Source organism: Ascidiella aspersa, chromosome 8, assembly GCF_963924565.1.
Source record: "Ascidiella aspersa chromosome 8, kaAscAspe10.2, whole genome shotgun sequence".
In the NCBI taxonomy this organism is placed as follows: Eukaryota; Metazoa; Chordata; class Ascidiacea; order Phlebobranchia; family Ascidiidae; genus Ascidiella; species Ascidiella aspersa.
The window spans coordinates 9,064,964-9,083,283 of NC_139454.1; the positions used below are offsets into that span (position 1 = coordinate 9,064,964).

At 34.0% G+C, this 18,320-nt stretch overlaps 76 non-coding genes across 76 annotated transcripts in view; all 76 read left to right on the forward strand.

Annotated features, from left to right (window-relative positions):
• The first annotated feature begins 278 nt into the window (after positions 1–278).
• Trnat-ugu (transfer RNA threonine (anticodon UGU)) lies at positions 279–351 on the forward strand. Its single transcript has one exon. It is a non-coding gene; the product is annotated as a tRNA-Thr (tRNA).
• Positions 352–416: 65 nt separating this feature from the next.
• On the forward strand, positions 417–489 carry Trnat-ugu (transfer RNA threonine (anticodon UGU)). Its single transcript has one exon. It is a non-coding gene; the product is annotated as a tRNA-Thr (tRNA).
• A 67-nt stretch (positions 490–556) lies between these two features.
• Trnat-ugu (transfer RNA threonine (anticodon UGU)) lies at positions 557–629 on the forward strand. Its single transcript has one exon. It is a non-coding gene; the product is annotated as a tRNA-Thr (tRNA).
• A 64-nt stretch (positions 630–693) lies between these two features.
• Trnat-ugu (transfer RNA threonine (anticodon UGU)) lies at positions 694–766 on the forward strand. Its single transcript has one exon. It is a non-coding gene; the product is annotated as a tRNA-Thr (tRNA).
• Positions 767–970: 204 nt separating this feature from the next.
• Positions 971–1,043, forward strand: Trnat-ugu (transfer RNA threonine (anticodon UGU)). Its single transcript has one exon. It is a non-coding gene; the product is annotated as a tRNA-Thr (tRNA).
• Positions 1,044–1,652: 609 nt separating this feature from the next.
• Positions 1,653–1,725, forward strand: Trnat-ugu (transfer RNA threonine (anticodon UGU)). Its single transcript has one exon. It is a non-coding gene; the product is annotated as a tRNA-Thr (tRNA).
• Positions 1,726–1,928: 203 nt separating this feature from the next.
• On the forward strand, positions 1,929–2,001 carry Trnat-ugu (transfer RNA threonine (anticodon UGU)). The gene has a single exon. It is a non-coding gene; the product is annotated as a tRNA-Thr (tRNA).
• Positions 2,002–2,476: 475 nt separating this feature from the next.
• Trnat-cgu (transfer RNA threonine (anticodon CGU)) lies at positions 2,477–2,549 on the forward strand. The gene has a single exon. It is a non-coding gene; the product is annotated as a tRNA-Thr (tRNA).
• Positions 2,550–2,613: 64 nt separating this feature from the next.
• Positions 2,614–2,686, forward strand: Trnat-ugu (transfer RNA threonine (anticodon UGU)). The gene has a single exon. It is a non-coding gene; the product is annotated as a tRNA-Thr (tRNA).
• A 65-nt stretch (positions 2,687–2,751) lies between these two features.
• On the forward strand, positions 2,752–2,824 carry Trnat-ugu (transfer RNA threonine (anticodon UGU)). Its single transcript has one exon. It is a non-coding gene; the product is annotated as a tRNA-Thr (tRNA).
• Positions 2,825–3,299: 475 nt separating this feature from the next.
• Trnat-cgu (transfer RNA threonine (anticodon CGU)) lies at positions 3,300–3,372 on the forward strand. Its single transcript has one exon. It is a non-coding gene; the product is annotated as a tRNA-Thr (tRNA).
• Positions 3,373–3,436: 64 nt separating this feature from the next.
• Trnat-ugu (transfer RNA threonine (anticodon UGU)) lies at positions 3,437–3,509 on the forward strand. The gene has a single exon. It is a non-coding gene; the product is annotated as a tRNA-Thr (tRNA).
• A 65-nt stretch (positions 3,510–3,574) lies between these two features.
• Trnat-ugu (transfer RNA threonine (anticodon UGU)) lies at positions 3,575–3,647 on the forward strand. The gene has a single exon. It is a non-coding gene; the product is annotated as a tRNA-Thr (tRNA).
• Positions 3,648–3,985: 338 nt separating this feature from the next.
• On the forward strand, positions 3,986–4,058 carry Trnat-ugu (transfer RNA threonine (anticodon UGU)). Its single transcript has one exon. It is a non-coding gene; the product is annotated as a tRNA-Thr (tRNA).
• Positions 4,059–4,262: 204 nt separating this feature from the next.
• Trnat-ugu (transfer RNA threonine (anticodon UGU)) lies at positions 4,263–4,335 on the forward strand. The gene has a single exon. It is a non-coding gene; the product is annotated as a tRNA-Thr (tRNA).
• Positions 4,336–4,399: 64 nt separating this feature from the next.
• Trnat-ugu (transfer RNA threonine (anticodon UGU)) lies at positions 4,400–4,472 on the forward strand. Its single transcript has one exon. It is a non-coding gene; the product is annotated as a tRNA-Thr (tRNA).
• Positions 4,473–4,536: 64 nt separating this feature from the next.
• On the forward strand, positions 4,537–4,609 carry Trnat-ugu (transfer RNA threonine (anticodon UGU)). The gene has a single exon. It is a non-coding gene; the product is annotated as a tRNA-Thr (tRNA).
• A 64-nt stretch (positions 4,610–4,673) lies between these two features.
• Positions 4,674–4,746, forward strand: Trnat-ugu (transfer RNA threonine (anticodon UGU)). The gene has a single exon. It is a non-coding gene; the product is annotated as a tRNA-Thr (tRNA).
• A 202-nt stretch (positions 4,747–4,948) lies between these two features.
• Positions 4,949–5,021, forward strand: Trnat-ugu (transfer RNA threonine (anticodon UGU)). Its single transcript has one exon. It is a non-coding gene; the product is annotated as a tRNA-Thr (tRNA).
• Positions 5,022–5,086: 65 nt separating this feature from the next.
• Positions 5,087–5,159, forward strand: Trnat-ugu (transfer RNA threonine (anticodon UGU)). Its single transcript has one exon. It is a non-coding gene; the product is annotated as a tRNA-Thr (tRNA).
• Positions 5,160–5,224: 65 nt separating this feature from the next.
• Trnat-ugu (transfer RNA threonine (anticodon UGU)) lies at positions 5,225–5,297 on the forward strand. The gene has a single exon. It is a non-coding gene; the product is annotated as a tRNA-Thr (tRNA).
• A 66-nt stretch (positions 5,298–5,363) lies between these two features.
• Positions 5,364–5,436, forward strand: Trnae-uuc (transfer RNA glutamic acid (anticodon UUC)). The gene has a single exon. It is a non-coding gene; the product is annotated as a tRNA-Glu (tRNA).
• A 65-nt stretch (positions 5,437–5,501) lies between these two features.
• Trnat-ugu (transfer RNA threonine (anticodon UGU)) lies at positions 5,502–5,574 on the forward strand. The gene has a single exon. It is a non-coding gene; the product is annotated as a tRNA-Thr (tRNA).
• Positions 5,575–5,778: 204 nt separating this feature from the next.
• Positions 5,779–5,851, forward strand: Trnat-ugu (transfer RNA threonine (anticodon UGU)). The gene has a single exon. It is a non-coding gene; the product is annotated as a tRNA-Thr (tRNA).
• A 64-nt stretch (positions 5,852–5,915) lies between these two features.
• Trnat-ugu (transfer RNA threonine (anticodon UGU)) lies at positions 5,916–5,988 on the forward strand. The gene has a single exon. It is a non-coding gene; the product is annotated as a tRNA-Thr (tRNA).
• A 65-nt stretch (positions 5,989–6,053) lies between these two features.
• Positions 6,054–6,126, forward strand: Trnat-ugu (transfer RNA threonine (anticodon UGU)). The gene has a single exon. It is a non-coding gene; the product is annotated as a tRNA-Thr (tRNA).
• Positions 6,127–6,190: 64 nt separating this feature from the next.
• Trnat-ugu (transfer RNA threonine (anticodon UGU)) lies at positions 6,191–6,263 on the forward strand. Its single transcript has one exon. It is a non-coding gene; the product is annotated as a tRNA-Thr (tRNA).
• A 64-nt stretch (positions 6,264–6,327) lies between these two features.
• Positions 6,328–6,400, forward strand: Trnat-ugu (transfer RNA threonine (anticodon UGU)). The gene has a single exon. It is a non-coding gene; the product is annotated as a tRNA-Thr (tRNA).
• A 204-nt stretch (positions 6,401–6,604) lies between these two features.
• On the forward strand, positions 6,605–6,677 carry Trnat-ugu (transfer RNA threonine (anticodon UGU)). Its single transcript has one exon. It is a non-coding gene; the product is annotated as a tRNA-Thr (tRNA).
• Positions 6,678–7,285: 608 nt separating this feature from the next.
• On the forward strand, positions 7,286–7,358 carry Trnat-ugu (transfer RNA threonine (anticodon UGU)). The gene has a single exon. It is a non-coding gene; the product is annotated as a tRNA-Thr (tRNA).
• Positions 7,359–7,561: 203 nt separating this feature from the next.
• On the forward strand, positions 7,562–7,634 carry Trnaa-ugc (transfer RNA alanine (anticodon UGC)). Its single transcript has one exon. It is a non-coding gene; the product is annotated as a tRNA-Ala (tRNA).
• A 205-nt stretch (positions 7,635–7,839) lies between these two features.
• Positions 7,840–7,912, forward strand: Trnat-ugu (transfer RNA threonine (anticodon UGU)). The gene has a single exon. It is a non-coding gene; the product is annotated as a tRNA-Thr (tRNA).
• A 65-nt stretch (positions 7,913–7,977) lies between these two features.
• Positions 7,978–8,050, forward strand: Trnat-ugu (transfer RNA threonine (anticodon UGU)). The gene has a single exon. It is a non-coding gene; the product is annotated as a tRNA-Thr (tRNA).
• A 475-nt stretch (positions 8,051–8,525) lies between these two features.
• Trnat-cgu (transfer RNA threonine (anticodon CGU)) lies at positions 8,526–8,598 on the forward strand. The gene has a single exon. It is a non-coding gene; the product is annotated as a tRNA-Thr (tRNA).
• A 64-nt stretch (positions 8,599–8,662) lies between these two features.
• On the forward strand, positions 8,663–8,735 carry Trnat-ugu (transfer RNA threonine (anticodon UGU)). The gene has a single exon. It is a non-coding gene; the product is annotated as a tRNA-Thr (tRNA).
• Positions 8,736–8,800: 65 nt separating this feature from the next.
• Positions 8,801–8,873, forward strand: Trnat-ugu (transfer RNA threonine (anticodon UGU)). Its single transcript has one exon. It is a non-coding gene; the product is annotated as a tRNA-Thr (tRNA).
• A 338-nt stretch (positions 8,874–9,211) lies between these two features.
• On the forward strand, positions 9,212–9,284 carry Trnat-ugu (transfer RNA threonine (anticodon UGU)). The gene has a single exon. It is a non-coding gene; the product is annotated as a tRNA-Thr (tRNA).
• A 204-nt stretch (positions 9,285–9,488) lies between these two features.
• On the forward strand, positions 9,489–9,561 carry Trnat-ugu (transfer RNA threonine (anticodon UGU)). The gene has a single exon. It is a non-coding gene; the product is annotated as a tRNA-Thr (tRNA).
• Positions 9,562–9,625: 64 nt separating this feature from the next.
• Positions 9,626–9,698, forward strand: Trnat-ugu (transfer RNA threonine (anticodon UGU)). Its single transcript has one exon. It is a non-coding gene; the product is annotated as a tRNA-Thr (tRNA).
• Positions 9,699–9,762: 64 nt separating this feature from the next.
• On the forward strand, positions 9,763–9,835 carry Trnat-ugu (transfer RNA threonine (anticodon UGU)). The gene has a single exon. It is a non-coding gene; the product is annotated as a tRNA-Thr (tRNA).
• A 64-nt stretch (positions 9,836–9,899) lies between these two features.
• On the forward strand, positions 9,900–9,972 carry Trnat-ugu (transfer RNA threonine (anticodon UGU)). Its single transcript has one exon. It is a non-coding gene; the product is annotated as a tRNA-Thr (tRNA).
• Positions 9,973–10,038: 66 nt separating this feature from the next.
• Trnaa-ugc (transfer RNA alanine (anticodon UGC)) lies at positions 10,039–10,111 on the forward strand. Its single transcript has one exon. It is a non-coding gene; the product is annotated as a tRNA-Ala (tRNA).
• A 338-nt stretch (positions 10,112–10,449) lies between these two features.
• Positions 10,450–10,522, forward strand: Trnat-ugu (transfer RNA threonine (anticodon UGU)). The gene has a single exon. It is a non-coding gene; the product is annotated as a tRNA-Thr (tRNA).
• A 65-nt stretch (positions 10,523–10,587) lies between these two features.
• Positions 10,588–10,660, forward strand: Trnat-ugu (transfer RNA threonine (anticodon UGU)). The gene has a single exon. It is a non-coding gene; the product is annotated as a tRNA-Thr (tRNA).
• Positions 10,661–10,725: 65 nt separating this feature from the next.
• Positions 10,726–10,798, forward strand: Trnat-ugu (transfer RNA threonine (anticodon UGU)). The gene has a single exon. It is a non-coding gene; the product is annotated as a tRNA-Thr (tRNA).
• Positions 10,799–10,864: 66 nt separating this feature from the next.
• Positions 10,865–10,937, forward strand: Trnae-uuc (transfer RNA glutamic acid (anticodon UUC)). The gene has a single exon. It is a non-coding gene; the product is annotated as a tRNA-Glu (tRNA).
• Positions 10,938–11,002: 65 nt separating this feature from the next.
• Trnat-ugu (transfer RNA threonine (anticodon UGU)) lies at positions 11,003–11,075 on the forward strand. The gene has a single exon. It is a non-coding gene; the product is annotated as a tRNA-Thr (tRNA).
• A 204-nt stretch (positions 11,076–11,279) lies between these two features.
• Positions 11,280–11,352, forward strand: Trnat-ugu (transfer RNA threonine (anticodon UGU)). The gene has a single exon. It is a non-coding gene; the product is annotated as a tRNA-Thr (tRNA).
• Positions 11,353–11,416: 64 nt separating this feature from the next.
• Positions 11,417–11,489, forward strand: Trnat-ugu (transfer RNA threonine (anticodon UGU)). The gene has a single exon. It is a non-coding gene; the product is annotated as a tRNA-Thr (tRNA).
• A 65-nt stretch (positions 11,490–11,554) lies between these two features.
• On the forward strand, positions 11,555–11,627 carry Trnat-ugu (transfer RNA threonine (anticodon UGU)). Its single transcript has one exon. It is a non-coding gene; the product is annotated as a tRNA-Thr (tRNA).
• Positions 11,628–11,691: 64 nt separating this feature from the next.
• Trnat-ugu (transfer RNA threonine (anticodon UGU)) lies at positions 11,692–11,764 on the forward strand. The gene has a single exon. It is a non-coding gene; the product is annotated as a tRNA-Thr (tRNA).
• A 338-nt stretch (positions 11,765–12,102) lies between these two features.
• Positions 12,103–12,175, forward strand: Trnat-cgu (transfer RNA threonine (anticodon CGU)). The gene has a single exon. It is a non-coding gene; the product is annotated as a tRNA-Thr (tRNA).
• A 64-nt stretch (positions 12,176–12,239) lies between these two features.
• Positions 12,240–12,312, forward strand: Trnat-ugu (transfer RNA threonine (anticodon UGU)). Its single transcript has one exon. It is a non-coding gene; the product is annotated as a tRNA-Thr (tRNA).
• Positions 12,313–12,377: 65 nt separating this feature from the next.
• On the forward strand, positions 12,378–12,450 carry Trnat-ugu (transfer RNA threonine (anticodon UGU)). The gene has a single exon. It is a non-coding gene; the product is annotated as a tRNA-Thr (tRNA).
• Positions 12,451–12,928: 478 nt separating this feature from the next.
• On the forward strand, positions 12,929–13,001 carry Trnat-ugu (transfer RNA threonine (anticodon UGU)). Its single transcript has one exon. It is a non-coding gene; the product is annotated as a tRNA-Thr (tRNA).
• A 65-nt stretch (positions 13,002–13,066) lies between these two features.
• Positions 13,067–13,139, forward strand: Trnat-ugu (transfer RNA threonine (anticodon UGU)). The gene has a single exon. It is a non-coding gene; the product is annotated as a tRNA-Thr (tRNA).
• Positions 13,140–13,203: 64 nt separating this feature from the next.
• On the forward strand, positions 13,204–13,276 carry Trnar-ucu (transfer RNA arginine (anticodon UCU)). The gene has a single exon. It is a non-coding gene; the product is annotated as a tRNA-Arg (tRNA).
• Positions 13,277–13,477: 201 nt separating this feature from the next.
• Trnat-ugu (transfer RNA threonine (anticodon UGU)) lies at positions 13,478–13,550 on the forward strand. Its single transcript has one exon. It is a non-coding gene; the product is annotated as a tRNA-Thr (tRNA).
• Positions 13,551–13,754: 204 nt separating this feature from the next.
• Trnat-ugu (transfer RNA threonine (anticodon UGU)) lies at positions 13,755–13,827 on the forward strand. The gene has a single exon. It is a non-coding gene; the product is annotated as a tRNA-Thr (tRNA).
• A 203-nt stretch (positions 13,828–14,030) lies between these two features.
• On the forward strand, positions 14,031–14,103 carry Trnat-ugu (transfer RNA threonine (anticodon UGU)). Its single transcript has one exon. It is a non-coding gene; the product is annotated as a tRNA-Thr (tRNA).
• Positions 14,104–14,307: 204 nt separating this feature from the next.
• On the forward strand, positions 14,308–14,380 carry Trnat-ugu (transfer RNA threonine (anticodon UGU)). The gene has a single exon. It is a non-coding gene; the product is annotated as a tRNA-Thr (tRNA).
• A 65-nt stretch (positions 14,381–14,445) lies between these two features.
• Trnat-ugu (transfer RNA threonine (anticodon UGU)) lies at positions 14,446–14,518 on the forward strand. The gene has a single exon. It is a non-coding gene; the product is annotated as a tRNA-Thr (tRNA).
• Positions 14,519–14,859: 341 nt separating this feature from the next.
• Positions 14,860–14,932, forward strand: Trnat-ugu (transfer RNA threonine (anticodon UGU)). The gene has a single exon. It is a non-coding gene; the product is annotated as a tRNA-Thr (tRNA).
• A 476-nt stretch (positions 14,933–15,408) lies between these two features.
• On the forward strand, positions 15,409–15,481 carry Trnat-ugu (transfer RNA threonine (anticodon UGU)). Its single transcript has one exon. It is a non-coding gene; the product is annotated as a tRNA-Thr (tRNA).
• Positions 15,482–15,685: 204 nt separating this feature from the next.
• Trnat-ugu (transfer RNA threonine (anticodon UGU)) lies at positions 15,686–15,758 on the forward strand. Its single transcript has one exon. It is a non-coding gene; the product is annotated as a tRNA-Thr (tRNA).
• Positions 15,759–15,823: 65 nt separating this feature from the next.
• Trnat-ugu (transfer RNA threonine (anticodon UGU)) lies at positions 15,824–15,896 on the forward strand. Its single transcript has one exon. It is a non-coding gene; the product is annotated as a tRNA-Thr (tRNA).
• A 65-nt stretch (positions 15,897–15,961) lies between these two features.
• Positions 15,962–16,034, forward strand: Trnat-ugu (transfer RNA threonine (anticodon UGU)). The gene has a single exon. It is a non-coding gene; the product is annotated as a tRNA-Thr (tRNA).
• Positions 16,035–16,376: 342 nt separating this feature from the next.
• On the forward strand, positions 16,377–16,449 carry Trnat-ugu (transfer RNA threonine (anticodon UGU)). Its single transcript has one exon. It is a non-coding gene; the product is annotated as a tRNA-Thr (tRNA).
• A 64-nt stretch (positions 16,450–16,513) lies between these two features.
• On the forward strand, positions 16,514–16,586 carry Trnat-ugu (transfer RNA threonine (anticodon UGU)). Its single transcript has one exon. It is a non-coding gene; the product is annotated as a tRNA-Thr (tRNA).
• A 65-nt stretch (positions 16,587–16,651) lies between these two features.
• On the forward strand, positions 16,652–16,724 carry Trnat-ugu (transfer RNA threonine (anticodon UGU)). Its single transcript has one exon. It is a non-coding gene; the product is annotated as a tRNA-Thr (tRNA).
• A 475-nt stretch (positions 16,725–17,199) lies between these two features.
• On the forward strand, positions 17,200–17,272 carry Trnat-cgu (transfer RNA threonine (anticodon CGU)). The gene has a single exon. It is a non-coding gene; the product is annotated as a tRNA-Thr (tRNA).
• A 64-nt stretch (positions 17,273–17,336) lies between these two features.
• On the forward strand, positions 17,337–17,409 carry Trnat-ugu (transfer RNA threonine (anticodon UGU)). The gene has a single exon. It is a non-coding gene; the product is annotated as a tRNA-Thr (tRNA).
• Positions 17,410–17,474: 65 nt separating this feature from the next.
• On the forward strand, positions 17,475–17,547 carry Trnat-ugu (transfer RNA threonine (anticodon UGU)). The gene has a single exon. It is a non-coding gene; the product is annotated as a tRNA-Thr (tRNA).
• A 475-nt stretch (positions 17,548–18,022) lies between these two features.
• Positions 18,023–18,095, forward strand: Trnat-ugu (transfer RNA threonine (anticodon UGU)). Its single transcript has one exon. It is a non-coding gene; the product is annotated as a tRNA-Thr (tRNA).
• A 66-nt stretch (positions 18,096–18,161) lies between these two features.
• On the forward strand, positions 18,162–18,234 carry Trnat-ugu (transfer RNA threonine (anticodon UGU)). The gene has a single exon. It is a non-coding gene; the product is annotated as a tRNA-Thr (tRNA).
• A 64-nt stretch (positions 18,235–18,298) lies between these two features.
• Trnat-ugu (transfer RNA threonine (anticodon UGU)) overlaps positions 18,299–18,320 on the forward strand; it is a 73-nt gene continuing 51 nt past the window's right edge. Inside the window, exon 1 of the tRNA in view lies at positions 18,299–18,320. This exon is cut by the window's right edge and continues 51 nt beyond it. This is a non-coding gene — a tRNA (tRNA-Thr).

The window sequence follows — 18,320 nt, forward strand, 5'->3', positions numbered from 1 at the left end:
CCGAGCCTTCATATCTCAGGGGTTAGAGCACTGGTCTTGTAAACCAGGGGTCGTGAGTTCAAATCTTACTGGAGGCTAATTATTTAATCTTAATAATTTAAAATAATTTTGAATTCAACATTAATTTTTTCATTGATGTGAGCCTTCATAGCTCCGGGGTTAGAGCACTGTTCTTGTACACCAGGCGCCGTGAGTTCAAATCTCACTGGAGGCTAATTATTTAATCCTAATAATTTAAAATAAATTTTAATACAAAATAAATTTTTTCATTGATGCAAGCCTTCATAGCTCAAGGGTTAGAGCACTGGTCTTGTATACCAGGGGTCGTGAGTTCAAATCTCACTGGAGGCTAACTATATAATTTTAAAAATTTAAAAGTAAATTTAATGCAACATTATTTTTTTTTATTGATGTGAGCCTTCATAGCTCAGGGGTTAGAGCACTGGTCTTGTAAACCAGGGGTCGTGAGTTCAAATCTCACTGCAGGCTAACTATCTATTCTTAACAATTTAAAATCAGATTTAATACAATATTAGTTTTTTTTTTACTGATGTGAGCCTTCATAGCTCTGGGGTTAGAGCACTGGTCTTGTAAACCAGGGGCCGTGAGTTCAAATCTCACTGGAGGCTAATTATTTAATCTTAATAATTTAAAATAAATTTTAATACAACATTAATTTTTTCAATTATGCGAGCCTTCATAGCTCAGAGGTTAGAGCACTGGTCTTGTAAACCAGGGGTCGTGAGTTCAAATCTCGCTGGAGGCTAACTATTTATTCTTAACAATTTCAAATCAGTTTTAATACAATATTTTTTTTTTTTTTACTGATATGAGCCTTCATAACTCAGGGGTTAGAGCACTGGTCTTGTAAACCAGGGGCCGTGAGTTCAAATCTTACTGGAGACTACCTATTTAATCTCAACAATTTAAAATTAAATTTAATACAACATTAATTTTTTTGTTTATGTTAGTCTTCATAGCTCAGGGGTTAGAGCACTGGTCTTGTAAACCAGGGGTCGTGAGTTCAAATCTCACTGGAGGTTATCTATTTAATCTTAACAATTTAAAATTAAATTTAATACAATATTAACTTTATTGTTCATTTGAGCCTTCATAGCTCAGGGGTTAGAGCACTGGTCTTGTAAACCAGAGGTCCTGAGTTCAAATCTTACTGGGGCTAACTCTTTAATCTTAACAATTTAAAATCAGTTTTAATACAATATTAGTTTTTTTTAATGATGTGATCCTTCATAGCTTAGGGGTTAGAGTACTTGTCTTGTAAACCAGTAGTCGTGAGTTCAAATCTTACTGGAGGCTAATTATTCAATCTTAATAATTTAAAATAATTTTGAATAAAACATTAATTTTTCCATTGATGTGAGCCTTCATTGCTCAGGGGTTAGAGCACTGGTCTTGCAATCAGGGATAGAAAATTCAAATCTCATTTAAGGCTAACTATTTTAACTTGACAATATGAAAGCAATTTTAATGCAATAAGATTTTTTTCTTCAGTGAGCCTTCATAGCTCAGGGGATGGAGCACTGGTCTTGTAAACCAGGGGTCGTGAGTTCAAATCTCACTGGAGTCTAACTATTTAATCTTAACAATTTAAAATTAAATTTAATACAACATTAATTTTTTTTTTTATGTGAGCCTTCATAGCACAGGGGTTAGAGCACTGGTCTTGTAAACCAGGGGTCGTGAGTTCAAATCTCACTGGAGGCAAACTATTTATTCTTAAGAATTTAAAATCAGTTGTAATACAATATTAGTTTTTTTTACTGATGTGAGCCTTCATAGCTCAAGGGTTAGAGCACTGGTCTTGTAAACCACGGGTCGTGAGTTCAAATCTCACTAGAGGCTAACTATTTAATCTTAACAATTTACAAATAAATTTAATACAACATTAATTTATTCTGTTGATCCGAGCCTTCATAGCTCAGGGGTTAGAGCACTGGTCTTGTAAACCAGGGGTCGTGAGTTCAAACCTCACTGAAGGCTAATTATTTTTACTTGACAATGTGAAAATAATTTTAATACAACATTAATTTTTCGATTGATGTGAGCCTTCATAGGTCAGGGGTTAGAGCACTGGTCTTGTAAACCAGGAGTCGTGAGTTCAATTCTCACTGGAGGCAAACTATTTATTCTTAACAATTTAAAATTAAATTTAATGCAACATTAATTTTATTTTTTATGTGAGCCTTCATAGCACAGGGTTTAGAGCACTGGTCTTGTAAACCAGGAGTCGTGAGTTTAAATTTCACTGCAGGCTTAATATTTTTTCTTAATAATTTGAAATAAATTTTAATACAACATTAATTTTGACATTAATGCGAGCCTTCATAGCTCAGGGGTTAGAGCACTGGTCTTGTAATCCAGTTGTCGTGAGTTCAAATCTCACTTCATGCTATATATTTAATCTTAAAAATTTAAATTTAAATTTAATACAATATTAATTCTTTTGTTTATGTGAGCCTTCATAGCTCAGGGGTTAGAGCACTGGTCTCGTAATCCAGGGGTCGTGAGTTCAAATCTCACTTAAGGCTATCTATTTAATCTTAACAATTTAAAATTAAATTTAATACAATATTAATTATTTTGTTGATGTGAGCCTTCATAGCTCAGGGGTTAGAGCACTGGTCTTGTAAACCAGGGGTCGTGAGTTCAAATCTCACTGAAGGCTAACTATTTAACCTTAACAATTTAAAAATAAATTTAATACAACATTAATTTATTCTGTTGATCCGAGCCTTCATAGCTCAGGGGTTAGAGCACTGGTCTTGTAAACCAGGGGTCGTGAGTTCAAACCTCACTGAAGGCTAATTATTTTTACTTGACAATGTGAAAATAATTTTAATACAACATTAATTTTTCGATTGATGTGAGCCTTCATAGGTCAGGGGTTAGAGCACTGGTCTTGTAAACCAGGAGTCGTGAGTTCAATTCTCACTGGAGGCAAACTATTTATTCTTAACAATTTAAAATTAAATTTAATGCAACATTAATTTTATTTTTTATGTGAGCCTTCATAGCACAGGGTTTAGAGCACTGGTCTTGTAAACCAGGAGTCGTGAGTTTAAATTTCACTGCAGGCTTAATATTTTTTCTTAATAATTTGAAATAAATTTTAATACAACATTAATTTTGACATTAATGCGAGCCTTCATAGCTCAGGGGTTAGAGCACTGGTCTTGTAATCCAGTTGTCGTGAGTTCAAATCTCACTTCATGCTATATATTTAATCTTAAAAATTTAAATTTAAATTTAATACAATATTAATTCTTTTGTTTATGTGAGCCTTCATAGCTCAGGGGTTAGAGCACTGGTCTCGTAATCCAGGGGTCGTGAGTTCAAATCTCACTTAAGGCTATCTATTTAGTCTTAACAATTTAAAATTAAATTTAATACAATATTAATTCTTTTGTTGATGGGAGCCTTCATAGCTCAGGGGTTAGAGCACTGGTCTTGTAAACCAGGGGTCGTGATTTCAAATCTCACTGGAGGCAAACTATTTAATCTTAACAATTTAAAAATAAATTTAATACAACATTAATTTATTCTGTTGATCGGAGCCTTCATAGCTCAGGGGTTAGAGCACTGGTCTTGTAAACCAGGGGTCGTGAGTTCAAATCTCACTGGAGGCTAACTATTTATTCTTAACAATTTATAATCAGTTTTAATACAACATTAATTTTTACATTGATGCGAGACTTCATAGCTCAGGGGTTAGAGCACTGGTCTTGTAATTCAGGGGTCGTTAGTTCAAATCTCACTTAAGGCTATCTATTTAATCTTAATAATTTAAAATAAATTTGAATAGAGCATTAATTTTTTCATTGATATGAGCCTTCATAGCTCAGGGGTTAGATCACTGGTCTTGCAAACCTGGGATCGAAAATTGTAATCTCATTGAAGGCTAATTATTTTAACTTGACATTGTAAAAACAATTTTAATACAACGTTATTTTTTTGATTGTTGTGAGCCTTCATAGCTCAGGGGTTAGAGCACTGGTCTTGTAAACCAGGGGTCGTGAGTTCAAATCTCACTGGAGGCTAACTATTTAATTTTAACAATTTAAAAGTAAATTTAATACAACATAATTTTTTTGTTGTTGATGTGAGTCTTCATAGCTCAGGGGTTAGAGCACTGGTCTTTTAAACCAGGGGTCGTGAGTTCAAATCTCGCTGGAGGCTAACTATTTATTTTTAACAATTTAAAATCAGGTTTAATACAATATTAGTTTTTTTTACTGATGTGAGCCTTCATAGCTCAGGGGTTAGAGCACTGGTCTTGTAAACCAGGGGCCGTGAGTTCAAATCTCACTGGAGGCTAATTATTTAATCTTAATAATTTAAAAAATATTTTAATACAACATTAATTTTTTCATTGATGCGAGCCTTCATAGCTCAGGGGTTAGAGCACTGGTCTTGTAAACCAGGGGTCGTGAGTTCAAATCTCACTGGAGGCTAACTATTTATTCTTAACAATTTAAAATCAGTTTTAATACAACATTAATTTTTTTGTTGATGTGAGCCTTCATAGCTCAGGGGTTAGAGCACTGGTCTTGTAAACCAGGGGCCGTGAGTTCAAATCTCACTGGAGGCTAACTATTTAATCTCAACAATTTAAAATTAAATTTAATACAACATTAATTTTTTTGTTGATGTGAGCCTTCATAGCTCAGGGGTTAGAGCACTGGTCTTGTAAACCAGGGGCCGTGAGTTCAAATCTCACTGGAGTCTAAATATTTAATCTTAACAATTCAAAATTAAATTTAATACAACATTAATTTTATTTTTCATGTGAGCCTTCATAGCTCAGGGGTTAGAGCACTGGTCTTGTAAACCAGGGGTCGTGAGTTGAAATATCACTGGAGGCTAACTATTTAATCTTAACAATTTGCAAATAAATTTAATACAACATTAATTTATTCTGTTGATCCGAGCCTTCATAGCTCAGGGGTTAGAGCACTGGTCTTGTAAACCAGGGGTCGTGAGTTCAAATCTCACTGGAGGCTAACTATTTAATCTTAACAATTTAGAAATAAATTTAATACAACATTAATTTATTCTGTTGATCCGAGCCTTCATAGCTCAGGGGTTAGAGCACTGGTCTTGTAAACCACGGGTCGTGAGTTCAAATCTCACTGGAGGCTAACTATTTATTCTTAACAATTTACAAATAAATTTAATACAACATTAATTTATTCTGTTGATCCGAGCCTTCATAGCTCAGGGGTTAGAGCACTGGTCTTGTAAACCAGGGGTCGTGAGTTCAAATCTCGCTGGAGGCTAACTATTTAATTTTAACAATTTAAAAGTAAATTTAATACAACATAATTTTTTTGTTGTTGATGTGAGTCTTCATAGCTCAGGGGTTAGAGCACTGGTCTTTCAAACCAGGGGTCGTGAGTTCAAATCTCGCTGGAGGCTAACTATTTATTTTTAACAATTTAAAATCAGGTTTAATACAATATTAGTTTTTTTTACTGATGTGAGCCTTCATAGCTCTGGGGTTAGAGCACTGGTCTTGTAAACCAGGGGTCGTGAGTTCAAATCTCACTGGAGGCTAACTATTTATTCTTAACAATTTAAAATCAGTTTTAATACAATATTAGTTTTTTTTTTACTGATGTGAGCCTTCATAGCTCAGGGGTTAGAGCACTGGTCTTGTAAACCAGGAGTCTTGAGTTTAAATCTCACTGCAGGCTTACTATTTTTTCTTAATAATTTAAAATAAATTTTAATACAACATTAATTTTGACATTGATGCGAGCCTTCATAGCTCAGGGGTTAGAGCACTGGTCTTGTAATCCAGGGGTCGTGAGTTCAAATCTCATTTAAGGCTATCTATTTAATCTTAACAATTTAAAATTAAATTTAATACAATATTAATTATTTTGTTGATGTGAGCCTTCATAGCTCAGGGGTTAGAGCACTGGTCTTGTAAACCAGGGGTCGTGAGTTCAAATCTCACTGGAGGCTAACTATTTAACCTTAACAATTTAAAAATAAATTTAATACAACATTAATTTATTCTGTTGTTCCGAGCCTTCATAGCTCAGGGGTTAGAGCACTGGTCTTGTAAACCAGGGGTCGTGAGTTCAAATCTCACTGAAGGCTAATTATTTTTACTTGACAATGTGAAATAAATTTTAATACAACATTAATTTTTCGATTGATGTGAGCCTTCATAGGTCAGGGGTTAGAGCACTGGTCTTGTAAACCAGGGGTCGTGAGTTCAATTCTCACTGGAGGCAAACTATTTATTCTTAACAATTTAAAAATAAATTTAATACAACATTAATTTTTTCAATTATGCGAGCCTTCATAGCTCAGAGGTTAGAGCACTGGTCTTGTAAACCAGGGGTCGTGAGTTCAAATCTCGCTGGAGGCTAACTATTTATTCTTAACAATTTCAAATCAGTTTTAATACAATATTTTTTTTTTTTTTACTGATATGAGCCTTCATAACTCAGGGGTTAGAGCACTGGTCTTGTAAACCAGGGGCCGTGAGTTCAAATCTTACTGGAGGCTACCTATTTAATCTCAACAAATTAAAATTAAATTTAATACAACATTAATTTTTTTGTTTATGTTAGTCTTCATAGCTCAGGGGTTAGAGCACTGGTCTTGTAAACCAGGGGTCGTGAGTTCAAATCTCACTGGAGGTTATCTATTTAATCTTAACAATTTAAAATTAAATTTAATACAATATTAACTTTATTGTTCATTTGAGCCTTCATAGCTCAGGGGTTAGAGCACTGGTCTTGTAAACCAGAGGTCCTGAGTTCAAATCTTACTGGGGCTAACTCTTTAATCTTAACAATTTAAAATCAGTTTTAATACAATATTAGTTTTTTTTAATGATGTGATCCTTCATAGCTTAGGGGTTAGAGTACTTGTCTTGTAAACCAGTAGTCGTGAGTTCAAATCTTACTGGAGGCTAATTATTCAATCTTAATAATTTAAAATAATTTTGAATAAAACATTAATTTTTCCATTGATGTGAGCCTTCATTGCTCAGGGGTTAGAGCACTGGTCTTGCAATCAGGGATAGAAAATTCAAATCTCATTTAAGGCTAACTATTTTAACTTGACAATATGAAAGCAATTTTAATGCAATAAGATTTTTTTCTTCAGTGAGCCTTCATAGCTCAGGGGATGGAGCACTGGTCTTGTAAACCAGGGGTCGTGAGTTCAAATCTCACTGGAGTCTAACTATTTAATCTTAACAATTTAAAATTAAATTTAATACAACATTAATTTTTTTTTTATGTGAGCCTTCATAGCACAGGGGTTAGAGCACTGGTCTTGTAAACCAGGGGTCGTGAGTTCAAATCTCACTGGAGGCAAACTATTTATTCTTAAGAATTTAAAATCAGTTGTAATACAATATTAGTTTTTTTTACTGATGTGAGCCTTCATAGCTCAAGGGTTAGAGCACTGGTCTTGTAAACCACGGGTCGTGAGTTCAAATCTCACTAGAGGCTAACTATTTAATCTTAACAATTTACAAATAAATTTAATACAACATTAATTTATTCTGTTGATCCGAGCCTTCATAGCTCAGGGGTTAGAGCACTGGTCTTGCAAACCAGGGGTCGTGAGTTCAAATCTCACTGGAGGCTAACTATTTATTCTTAACAATTTAAAATCAGTTTTAATACAATATTAGTTTTTTTTTTTACTGATGTGAGCCTTCATAGCTCAGGGGTTAGAGCACTGGTCTTGTAAACCAGGAGTCTTGAGTTTAAATCTCACTGCAGGCTATCTATTTAATCTTAACAATTTAAAATTAAATTTAATACAATATTAATTATTTTGTTGATGTGAGCCTTCATAGCTCAGGGGTTAGAGCACTGGTCTTGTAAACCAGGGGTCGTGAGTTCAAATCTCACTGAAGGCTAACTATTTAACCTTAACAATTTAAAAATAAATTTAATACAACATTAATTTATTCTGTTGATCCGAGCCTTCATAGCTCAGGGGTTAGAGCACTGGTCTTGTAAACCAGGGGTCGTGAGTTCAAACCTCACTGAAGGCTAATTATTTTTACTTGACAATGTGAAAATAATTTTAATACAACATTAATTTTTCGATTGATGTGAGCCTTCATAGGTCAGGGGTTAGAGCACTGGTCTTGTAAACCAGGAGTCGTGAGTTCAATTCTCACTGGAGGCAAACTATTTATTCTTAACAATTTAAAATTAAATTTAATGCAACATTAATTTTATTTTTTATGTGAGCCTTCATAGCACAGGGTTTAGAGCACTGGTCTTGTAAACCAGGAGTCGTGAGTTTAAATTTCACTGCAGGCTTAATATTTTTTCTTAATAATTTGAAATAAATTTTAATACAACATTAATTTTGACATTAATGCGAGCCTTCATAGCTCAGGGGTTAGAGCACTGGTCTTGTAATCCAGTTGTCGTGAGTTCAAATCTCACTTCATGCTATATATTTAATCTTAAAAATTTAAATTTAAATTTAATACAATATTAATTCTTTTGTTTATGTGAGCCTTCATAGCTCAGGGGTTAGAGCACTGGTCTCGTAATCCAGGGGTCGTGAGTTCAAATCTCACTTAAGGCTATCTATTTAGTCTTAACAATTTAAAATTAAATTTAATACAATATTAATTCTTTTGTTGATGGGAGCCTTCATAGCTCAGGGGTTAGAGCACTGGTCTTGTAAACCAGGGGTCGTGATTTCAAATCTCACTGGAGGCTAACTATTTAATCTTAACAATTTAAAAATAAATTTAATACAACATTAATTTATTCTGTTGATCGGAGCCTTCATAGCTCAGGGGTTAGAGCACTGGTCTTGTAAACCAGGGGTCGTGAGTTCAAATCTCACTGGAGGCTAACTATTTATTCTTAACAATTTATAATCAGTTTTAATACAACATTAATTTTTACATTGATGCGAGACTTCATAGCTCAGGGGTTAGAGCACTGGTCTTGTAATTCAGGGGTCGTTAGTTCAAATCTCACTTAAGGCTATCTATTTAATCTTAATAATTTAAAATAAATTTGAATAGAGCATTAATTTTTTCATTGATATGAGCCTTCATAGCTCAGGGGTTAGATCACTGGTCTTGCAAACCTGGGATCGAAAATTGTAATCTCATTGAAGGCTAATTATTTTAACTTGACATTGTAAAAACAATTTTAATACAACGTTATTTTTTTGATTGTTGTGAGCCTTCATAGCTCAGGGGTTAGAGCACTGGTCTTGTAAACCAGGGGTCGTGAGTTCAAATCTCACTGGAGGCTAACTATTTAATTTTAACAATTTAAAAGTAAATTTAATACAACATAATTTTTTTGTTGTTGATGTGAGTCTTTATAGCTCAGGGGTTAGAGCACTGGTCTTTTAAACCAGGGGTCGTGAGTTCAAATCTCGCTGGAGGCTAACTATTTATTTTTAACAATTTAAAATCAGGTTTAATACAATATTAGTTTTTTTTACTGATGTGAGCCTTCATAGCTCAGGGGTTAGAGCACTGGTCTTGTAAACCAGGGGCCGTGAGTTCAAATCTCACTGGAGGCTAATTATTTAATCTTAATAATTTAAAAAATATTTTAATACAACATTAATTTTTTCATTGATGCGAGCCTTCATAGCTCAGGGGTTAGAGCACTGGTCTTGTAAACCAGGGGTCGTGAGTTCAAATCTCACTGGAGGCTAACTATTTATTCTTAACAATTTAAAATCAGTTTTAATACAACATTAATTTTTTTGTTGATGTGAGCCTTCATAGCTCAGGGGTTAGAGCACTGGTCTTGTAAACCAGGGGCCGTGAGTTCAAATCTCACTGGAGGCTAACTATTTAATCTCAACAATTTAAAATTAAATTTAATACAACATTAATTTTTTTGTTGATGTGAGCCTTCATAGCTCAGGGGTTAGAGCACTGGTCTTGTAAACCAGGGGTCGCGAGTTCAAATCTCACTGGAGGCTAAATATTTATTCTTAACAATTTAAAATCAGTTTTAAAACAATATTAGTTTTTTTTTACTGATGTGAGCCTTCATAGCTCAGGGGTTAGAGCACTGGTCTTGCAAACCAGGGGCCGTGAGTTCAAATCTCACTGGAGGCTAATTGTGTAATCTTATTAATTTAAATAAATTTTAATACAACATTAATTTTTTCATTGATGCGAAACTTCATAGCTTAGGGGTTAGAGCACCGGTCTTGTAAACCAGGGGTCGTGAGTTCAAATCTCACTGGAGTCTAAATATTTAATCTTAACAATTCAAAATTAAATTTAATACAACATTAATTTTATTTTTCATGTGAGCCTTCATAGCTCAGGGGTTAGAGCACTGGTCTTGTAAACCAGGGGTCGTGAGTTGAAATATCACTGGAGGCTAACTATTTAATCTTAACAATTTGCAAATAAATTTAATACAACATTAATTTATTCTGTTGATCCGAGCCTTCATAGCTCAGGGGTTAGAGCACTGGTCTTGTAAACCAGGGGTCGTGAGTTCAAATCTCACTGGAGGCTAACTATTTAATCTTAACAATTTAGAAATAAATTTAATACAACATTAATTTATTCTGTTGATCCGAGCCTTCATAGCTCAGGGGTTAGAGCACTGGTCTTGTAAACCACGGGTCGTGAGTTCAAATCTCACTGGAGGCTAACTATTTATTCTTAACAATTTACAAATAAATTTAATACAACATTAATTTATTCTGTTGATCCGAGCCTTCATAGCTCAGGGGTTAGAGCACTGGTCTTGTAAACCAGGGGTCGTGAGTTCAAATCTCGCTGGAGGCTAACTATTTAATTTTAACAATTTAAAAGTAAATTTAATACAACATAATTTTTTTGTTGTTGATGTGAGTCTTCATAGCTCAGGGGTTAGAGCACTGGTCTTTCAAACCAGGGGTCGTGAGTTCAAATCTCGCTGGAGGCTAACTATTTATTTTTAACAATTTAAAATCAGGTTTAATACAATATTAGTTTTTTTTACTGATGTGAGCCTTCATAGCTCTGGGGTTAGAGCACTGGTCTTGTAAACCAGGGGTCGTGAGTTCAAATCTCACTGGAGGCTAACTATTTATTCTTAACAATTTAAAATCAGTTTTAATACAATATTAGTTTTTTTTTTACTGATGTGAGCCTTCATAGCTCAGGGGTTAGAGCACTGGTCTTGTAAACCAGGAGTCTTGAGTTTAAATCTCACTGCAGGCTTACTATTTTTTCTTAATAATTTAAAATAAATTTTAATACAACATTAATTTTGACATTGATGCGAGCCTTCATAGCTCAGGGGTTAGAGCACTGGTCTTGTAATCCAGGGGTCGTGAGTTCAAATCTCATTTAAGGCTATCTATTTAATCTTAACAATTTAAAATTAAATTTAATACAATATTAATTATTTTGTTGATGTGAGCCTTCATAGCTCAGGGGTTAGAGCACTGGTCTTGTAAACCAGGGGTCGTGAGTTCAAATCTCATTTAAGGCTATCTATTTAACCTTAACAATTTAAAAATAAATTTAATACAACATTAATTTATTCTGTTGTTCCGAGCCTTCATAGCTCAGGGGTTAGAGCACTGGTCTTGTAAACCAGGGGTCGTGAGTTCAAATCTCACTGAAGGCTAATTATTTTTACTTGACAATGTGAAATCAATTTTAATACAACATTAATTTTTCGATTGATGTGAGCCTTCATAGGTCAGGGGTTAGAGCACTGGTCTTGTAAACCAGGGGTCGTGAGTTCAATTCTCACTGGAGGCAAACTATTTATTCTTAACAATTTAAAATTAAATTTAATGCAACATTAATTTTATTTTTTATGTGAGCCTTCATAGCACAGGGGTTAGAGCACTGGTCTTGTAAACCAGGAGTCGTGAGTTTAAATTTCACTGCAGGCTTACTATTTTTTCTTAATAATTTGAAATAAATTTTAATACAACATTAATTTTTACATTAATGCGAGCCTTCATAGCTCAGGGGTTAGAGCACTGGTCTTGTAATCCAGTGGTCGTGAGTTCAAATCTCACTTCATGCTATATATTTAATCTTAAAAATTTAAATTTAAATTTAATACAATATTAATTCTTTTATTTATGTGATCCTTCATAGCTCAGGGGTTAGAGCACTGGTCTCGTAATCCAGGGGTCGTGAGTTCAAATCTCACTTAAGGCTATCTATTTAGTCTTAACAATTTAAAATTAAATTTAATACAATATTAAATCTTTTGTTGATGGGAGCCTTCATAGCTCAGGGGTTAGAGCACTGGTCTTGTAAACCAGGGGTCGTGAGTTCAAATCTCACTGGAGGCTAACTATTTAATCTTAACAATTTACAAATAAATTTAATACAACATTAATTTATTCTGTTGATCCGAGCCTTCATAGCTCAGGGGTTAGAGCACTGGTCTTGTAAACCAGGGGTCGTGAGTTCAAATCTCACTGGAGGCTAACTATTTATTCTTAACAATTTAAAATCAGTTTTAATACAATATTAGTTTTTTTTTTACTGATGTGAGCCTTCATAGCTCAGGGGTTAGAGCACTGGTCTTGTAAACCAGGAGTCTTGAGTTTAAATTTCACTGCAGGCTTAATATTTTTTCTTAATAATTTGAAATAAATTTTAATACAACATTAATTTTTACGTTGATGCGAGCCTTCATAGCTCAGGGGTTAGAGCACTGGTCTTGTAAACCAGGAGTCTTGAGTTTAAATTTCACTGCAGGCTTAATATTTTTTCTTAATAATTTGAAATAAATTTTAATACAACATTAATTTTTACGTTGATGCGAGCCTTCATAGCTCAGGGGTTATAGCACTGGTCTTGTAATCCAGGCGTCGTGAGTTCAAATCTCATTTAAGGCTATCTATTTAATCTTAACAATTTAAAATTAAATTTAATACAATATTAATTATTTTGTTGATGTGAGCCTTCATAGCTCAGGGGTTAGAGCACTGGTCTTGTAAACCAGGGGTCGTGAGTTCAAATCTCACTGAAGGCTAACTATTTAACCTTAACAATTTAAAAATAAATTTAATACAACATTAATTTATTCTGTTGATCCGAGCCTTCATAGCTCAGGGGTTAGAGCACTGGTCTTGTAAACCAGGGGTCGTGAGTTCAAACCTCACTGAAGGCTAATTATTTTTACTTGACAATGTGAAAATAATTTTAATACAACATTAATTTTTCGATTGATGTGAGCCTTCATAGGTCAGGGGTTAGAGCACTGGTCTTCTAAACCAGGAGTCGTGAGTTCAATTCTCACTGGAGGCAAACTATTTATTCTTAACAATTTAAAATTAAATTTAATGCAACATTAATTTTATTTTTTATGTGAGCCTTCATAGCACAGGGTTTAGAGCACTGGTCTTGTAAACCAGGAGTCGTGAGTTTAAATTTCACTGCAGGCTTAATATTTTTTCTTAATAATTTGAAATAAATTTTAATACAACATTAATTTTGACATTAATGCGAGCCTTCATAGCTCAGGGGTTAGAGCACTGGTCTTGTAATCCAGAGGTCGTGAGTTCAAATCTCACTGGAGGCTAACTATTTAATTTTAACAATTTAAAAGTAAATTTAATACAACATAATTTTTTTGTTGTTGATGTGAGTCTTCATAGCTCAGGGGTTAGAGCACTGGTCTTTTAAACCAGGGGTCGTGAGTTCAAATCTCGCTGGAGGCTAACTATTTATTTTTAACAATTTAAAATCAGGTTTAATACAATATTAGTTTTTTTTACTGATGTGAGCCTTCATAGCTCAGGGGTTAGAGCACTGGTCTTGTAAACCAGGGGTCGTGAGTTCAAATATCACTGGAGGCTAACTATTTAATCTTAACAATTTGCAAATAAATTTAATACAACATTAATTTATTCTGTTGATCCGAGCCTTCATAGCTCAAGGGTTAGAGCACTGGTCTTGTAAACCACGGGTCGTGAGTTCAAATCTCACTGGAGGCTAACTATTTAATCTTAACATTTTACAAATAAATTTAATACAACATTAATTTATTCTGTTGATCCGAGCCTTCATAGCTCAGGGTTTAGAGCACTGGTCTTGTAAACCAGGGGTCGTGAGTTCAAATCTCACTGGAGGCTAACTATTTATTCTTAACAATTTAAAATCAGTTTTAATACAATATTAGTTTTTTTTTTACTGATGTGAGCCTTCATAGCTCAGGGGTTAGAGCACTGGTCTTGTAAACCAGGAGTCTTGAGTTTAAATCTCACTGCAGGCTTACTATTTTTTCTTAATAATTTAAAATAAATTTTAATACAACATTAATTTTTACATTGATGCGAGCCTTCATAGCTCAGGGGTTAGAGCACTGGTCTTGTAATCCAGGGGTCGTGAGTTCAAATCTCACTGGAGGCTAACTATTTAATCTTAACAATTTACAAATAAATTTAATACAACATTAATTTATTCTGTTGATCCGAGCCTTCATAGCTCAGGGGTTAGAGCACTGGTCTTGTAAACCAGGGGTCGTGAGTTCAAATCTCACTGGAGGCTAACTATTTATTCTTAACATTTTAAAATCAGTTTTAATACAATATTAGTTTTTTTTTTACTGATGTGAGCCTTCATAGCTCAGGGGTTAGAGCACTGGTCTTGTAAACCAGGAGTCTTGAGTTTAAATCTCGCTGCAGGCTTACTATTTTTTCTTAATAATTTAAAATAAATTTTAATACAACATTAATTTTTACGTTGATGCGAGCCTTCATAGCTCAGGGGTTAGAGCACTGGTCTTGTAACCCAGGGGTCGTGAGTTCAAATCTCATTTAAGGGTATCTATTTAATCTTAACAATTTAAAATTAAATTTAATACAATATTAATTATTTTGTTGATGTGAGCCTTCATAGCTCAGGGGTTAGAGCACTGGTCTTGTAAACCAGGGGTCGTGAGTTCAAATCTCACTGAAGGCTAACTATTTAACCTTAACAATTTAAAAATAAATTTAATACAACATTAATTTATTCTGTTGATCCGAGCCTTCATAGATCAGGGGTTAGAGCACTGGTCTTGTAAACCAGGGGTCGTGAGTACAAACCTCACTGAAGGCTAATTATTTTTACTTGACAATGTGAAAATAATTTTAATACAACATTAATTTTTCGATTGATGTGAGCCTTCATAGGTCAGGGGTTAGAGCACTGGTCTTGTAAACCAGGAGTCGTGAGTTCAATTCTCACTGGAGGCTAACTATTTATTCTTAACAATTTAAAATTAAATTTAATGCAACATTAATTTTATTTTTTATGTGAGCCTTCATAGCACAGGGTTTAGAGCACTGGTCTTGTAAACCAGGAGTCGTGAGTTTAAATTTCACTGCAGGCTTAATATTTTTTCTTAATAATTTGAAATCAATTTTAATACAACATTAATTTTGACATTAATGCGAGCCTTCATAGCTCAGGGGTTAGAGCACTGGTCTTGTAATCCAGGGGTCGTGAGTTCAAATCTCACTGTAGGCTAACTATTTAATTTTAACAATTTAAAAGTAAATTTAATACAACATAATTTTTTTGTTGTTGATGTGAGTCTTCATAGCTCAGGGGTTAGAGCACTGGTCTTTTAAACCAGGGGTCGTGAGTTCAAATCTCGCTGGAGGCTAACTATTTATTTTTAACAATTTAAAATCAGGTTTAATACAATATTAGTTTTTTTTACTGATGTGAGCCTTCATAGCTCAGGGGTTAGAGCACTGGTCTTGTAAACCAGGGGTCGTGAGTTCAAATATCACTGGAGGCTAACTATTTAATCTTAACAATTTGCAAATAAATTTAATACAACATTAATTTATTCTGTTGATCCGAGCCTTCATAGCTCAGGGGTTAGAGCACTGGTCTTGTAAACCAGGGGTCGTGAGTTCAAATATCACTGGAGGCTAACTATTTAATCTTAACAATTTGCAAATAAATTTAATACAACATTAATTTATTCTGTTGATCCGAGCCTTCATAGCTCAGGGGTTAGAGCACTGGTCTTGTAAACCAGGGGTCGTGAGTTCAAATCTCACTGGAGGCTAACTATTTAATTTTAAGAATTTAAAATCAGTTGTAATACAATATTAGTTTTTTTTACTGATGTGAGCCTTCATAGCTCAAGGGTTAGAGCACTGGTCTTGTAAACCACGGGTCGTGAGTTCAAATCTCACTGGAGGCTAACTATTTATTCTTAACAATTTAAAATCAGTTTTAATACAATATTAGTTTTTTTTTTACTGATGTGAGCCTTCATAGCTCAGGGGTTAGAGCACTGGTCTTGTAAACCAGGAGTCTTGAGTTTAAATCTCACTGCAGGCTTACTATTTTTTCTTAATAATTTAAAATAAATTTTAATACAACATTAATTTTTACATTGATGCGAGCCTTCATAGCTCAGGGGTTAGAGCACTGGTCTTGTAATCCAGGGGTCGTGAGTTCAAATCTCATTTAAGGCTATCTATTTAATCTTAACGATTTAAAATTAAATTTAATACAATATTAATTATTTTGTTGATGTGAGCCTTCATAGCTCAGGGGTTAGAGCACTGGTCTTGTAAACCAGGGGTCGTGAGTTCAAATCTCACTAGAGGCTAACTATTTAACCTTAACAATTTAAAAATAAATTTAATACAACATTAATTTATTCTGTTGTTCCGAGCCTTCATAGCTCAGGGGTTAGAGCACTGGTCTTGTAAACCAGGGGTCGTGAGTTCAAATCTCACTGAAGGCTAATTATTTTTACTTGACAATGTGAAATAAATTTTAATACAACATTAATTTTTCGATTGATGTGAGCATTCATAGGTCAGGGGTTAGAGCACTGGTCTTGTAAACCAGGGGTCGTGAGTTCAATTCTCACTGGAGGCAAACTATTTATTCTCAACAATTTAAAATTAAATTTAATGCAACATTAATTTTATTTTTTATGTGAGCCTTCATAGCACAGGGGTTAGAGCACTGGTCTTGTAAACCAGGAGTCGTGAGTTTAAATTTCACTGCAGGCTTACTATTTTTTCTTAATAATTTGAAATAAATTTTAATACAACATTAATTTTTACATTAATGCGAGCCTTCATAGCTCAGGGGTTAGAGCACTGGTCTTGTAATCCAGTGGTCGTGAGTTCAAATCTCACTTCATGCTGTATATTTAATCGTAAAAATTTAAATTTAAATTTAATACAATATTAATTCTTTTGTTTATGTGAGCCTTCATAGCTCAGGGGTTAGAGCACTGGTCTCGTAATCCAGGGGTCGTGAGTTCAAATCTCACTTAAGGCTATCTATTTAGTCTTAACAATTTAAAATTAAATTTAATACAATATTAATTCTTTTGTTGATGGGAGCCTTCATAGCTCAGGGGTTAGAGCACTGGTCTTGTAAACCAGGGGTCGTGAGTTCAAATCTCACTGGAGGCTAACTATTTAATCTTAACAATTTACAAATAAATTTAATACAACATTAATTTATTCTGTTGATCCGAGCCTTCATAGCTCAGGGGTTAGAGCACTGGTCTTGTAAACCAGGGGTCGTGAGTTCAAATCTCACTGGAGGCTAACTATTTATTCTTAACAATTTAAAATCAGTTTTAATACAACATTAACTTTTACATTGATGCGAGACTTCATAGCTCAGGGGTTAGAGCACTGGTCTTGTAATCCAGGGGTCGTTAGTTCAAATCTCACTTAAGGCTATCTATTTAATCTTAATAGTTTAAAATTAAATTTTATACCACATTAATTTTATTGTTGATGTGAGCCTTCATAGCTCAGGGGTTAGAGCACTGGTCTTGTAAACCAGGAGTCGTGAGTTTAAACCTTACTGGAGGCTAACTATTTAATCTTAATAATTTAAAATAAATTTTAATACAGCATTAATTTTTTCATTGATATGAGCCTTCATAGCTCAGGGGTTAGATCACTGGTCTTGCAAACCTGGGATCGAAAATTGTAATCTCATTGAAGGCTAATTATTTTAACTTGACATTGTAAAAACAATTTTAATACAACGTTATTTTTTTGATTGTTGTGAGCCTTCATAGCTCAGGGCTTAGAGCACTGGTCTTGTAAACCAGGGGTCGTGAGTTCAAATCTCACTGGAGGCTAACTATTTAATTTTAACAATTTAAAAGTAAATTTAATACAACATAATTTTTTTGTTGTTGATGTGAGTCTTCATAGCTCAGGGGTTAGAGCACTGGTCTTGTAAACCAGGGGTCGTGAGTTCAAATCTCGCTGGAGGCTAACTATTTATTTTTAACAATGAAAATCAGTTTTAATACAATATTAGTTTTTTTTACTGATGTGAGCCTTCATAGCTCAGCGGTTAG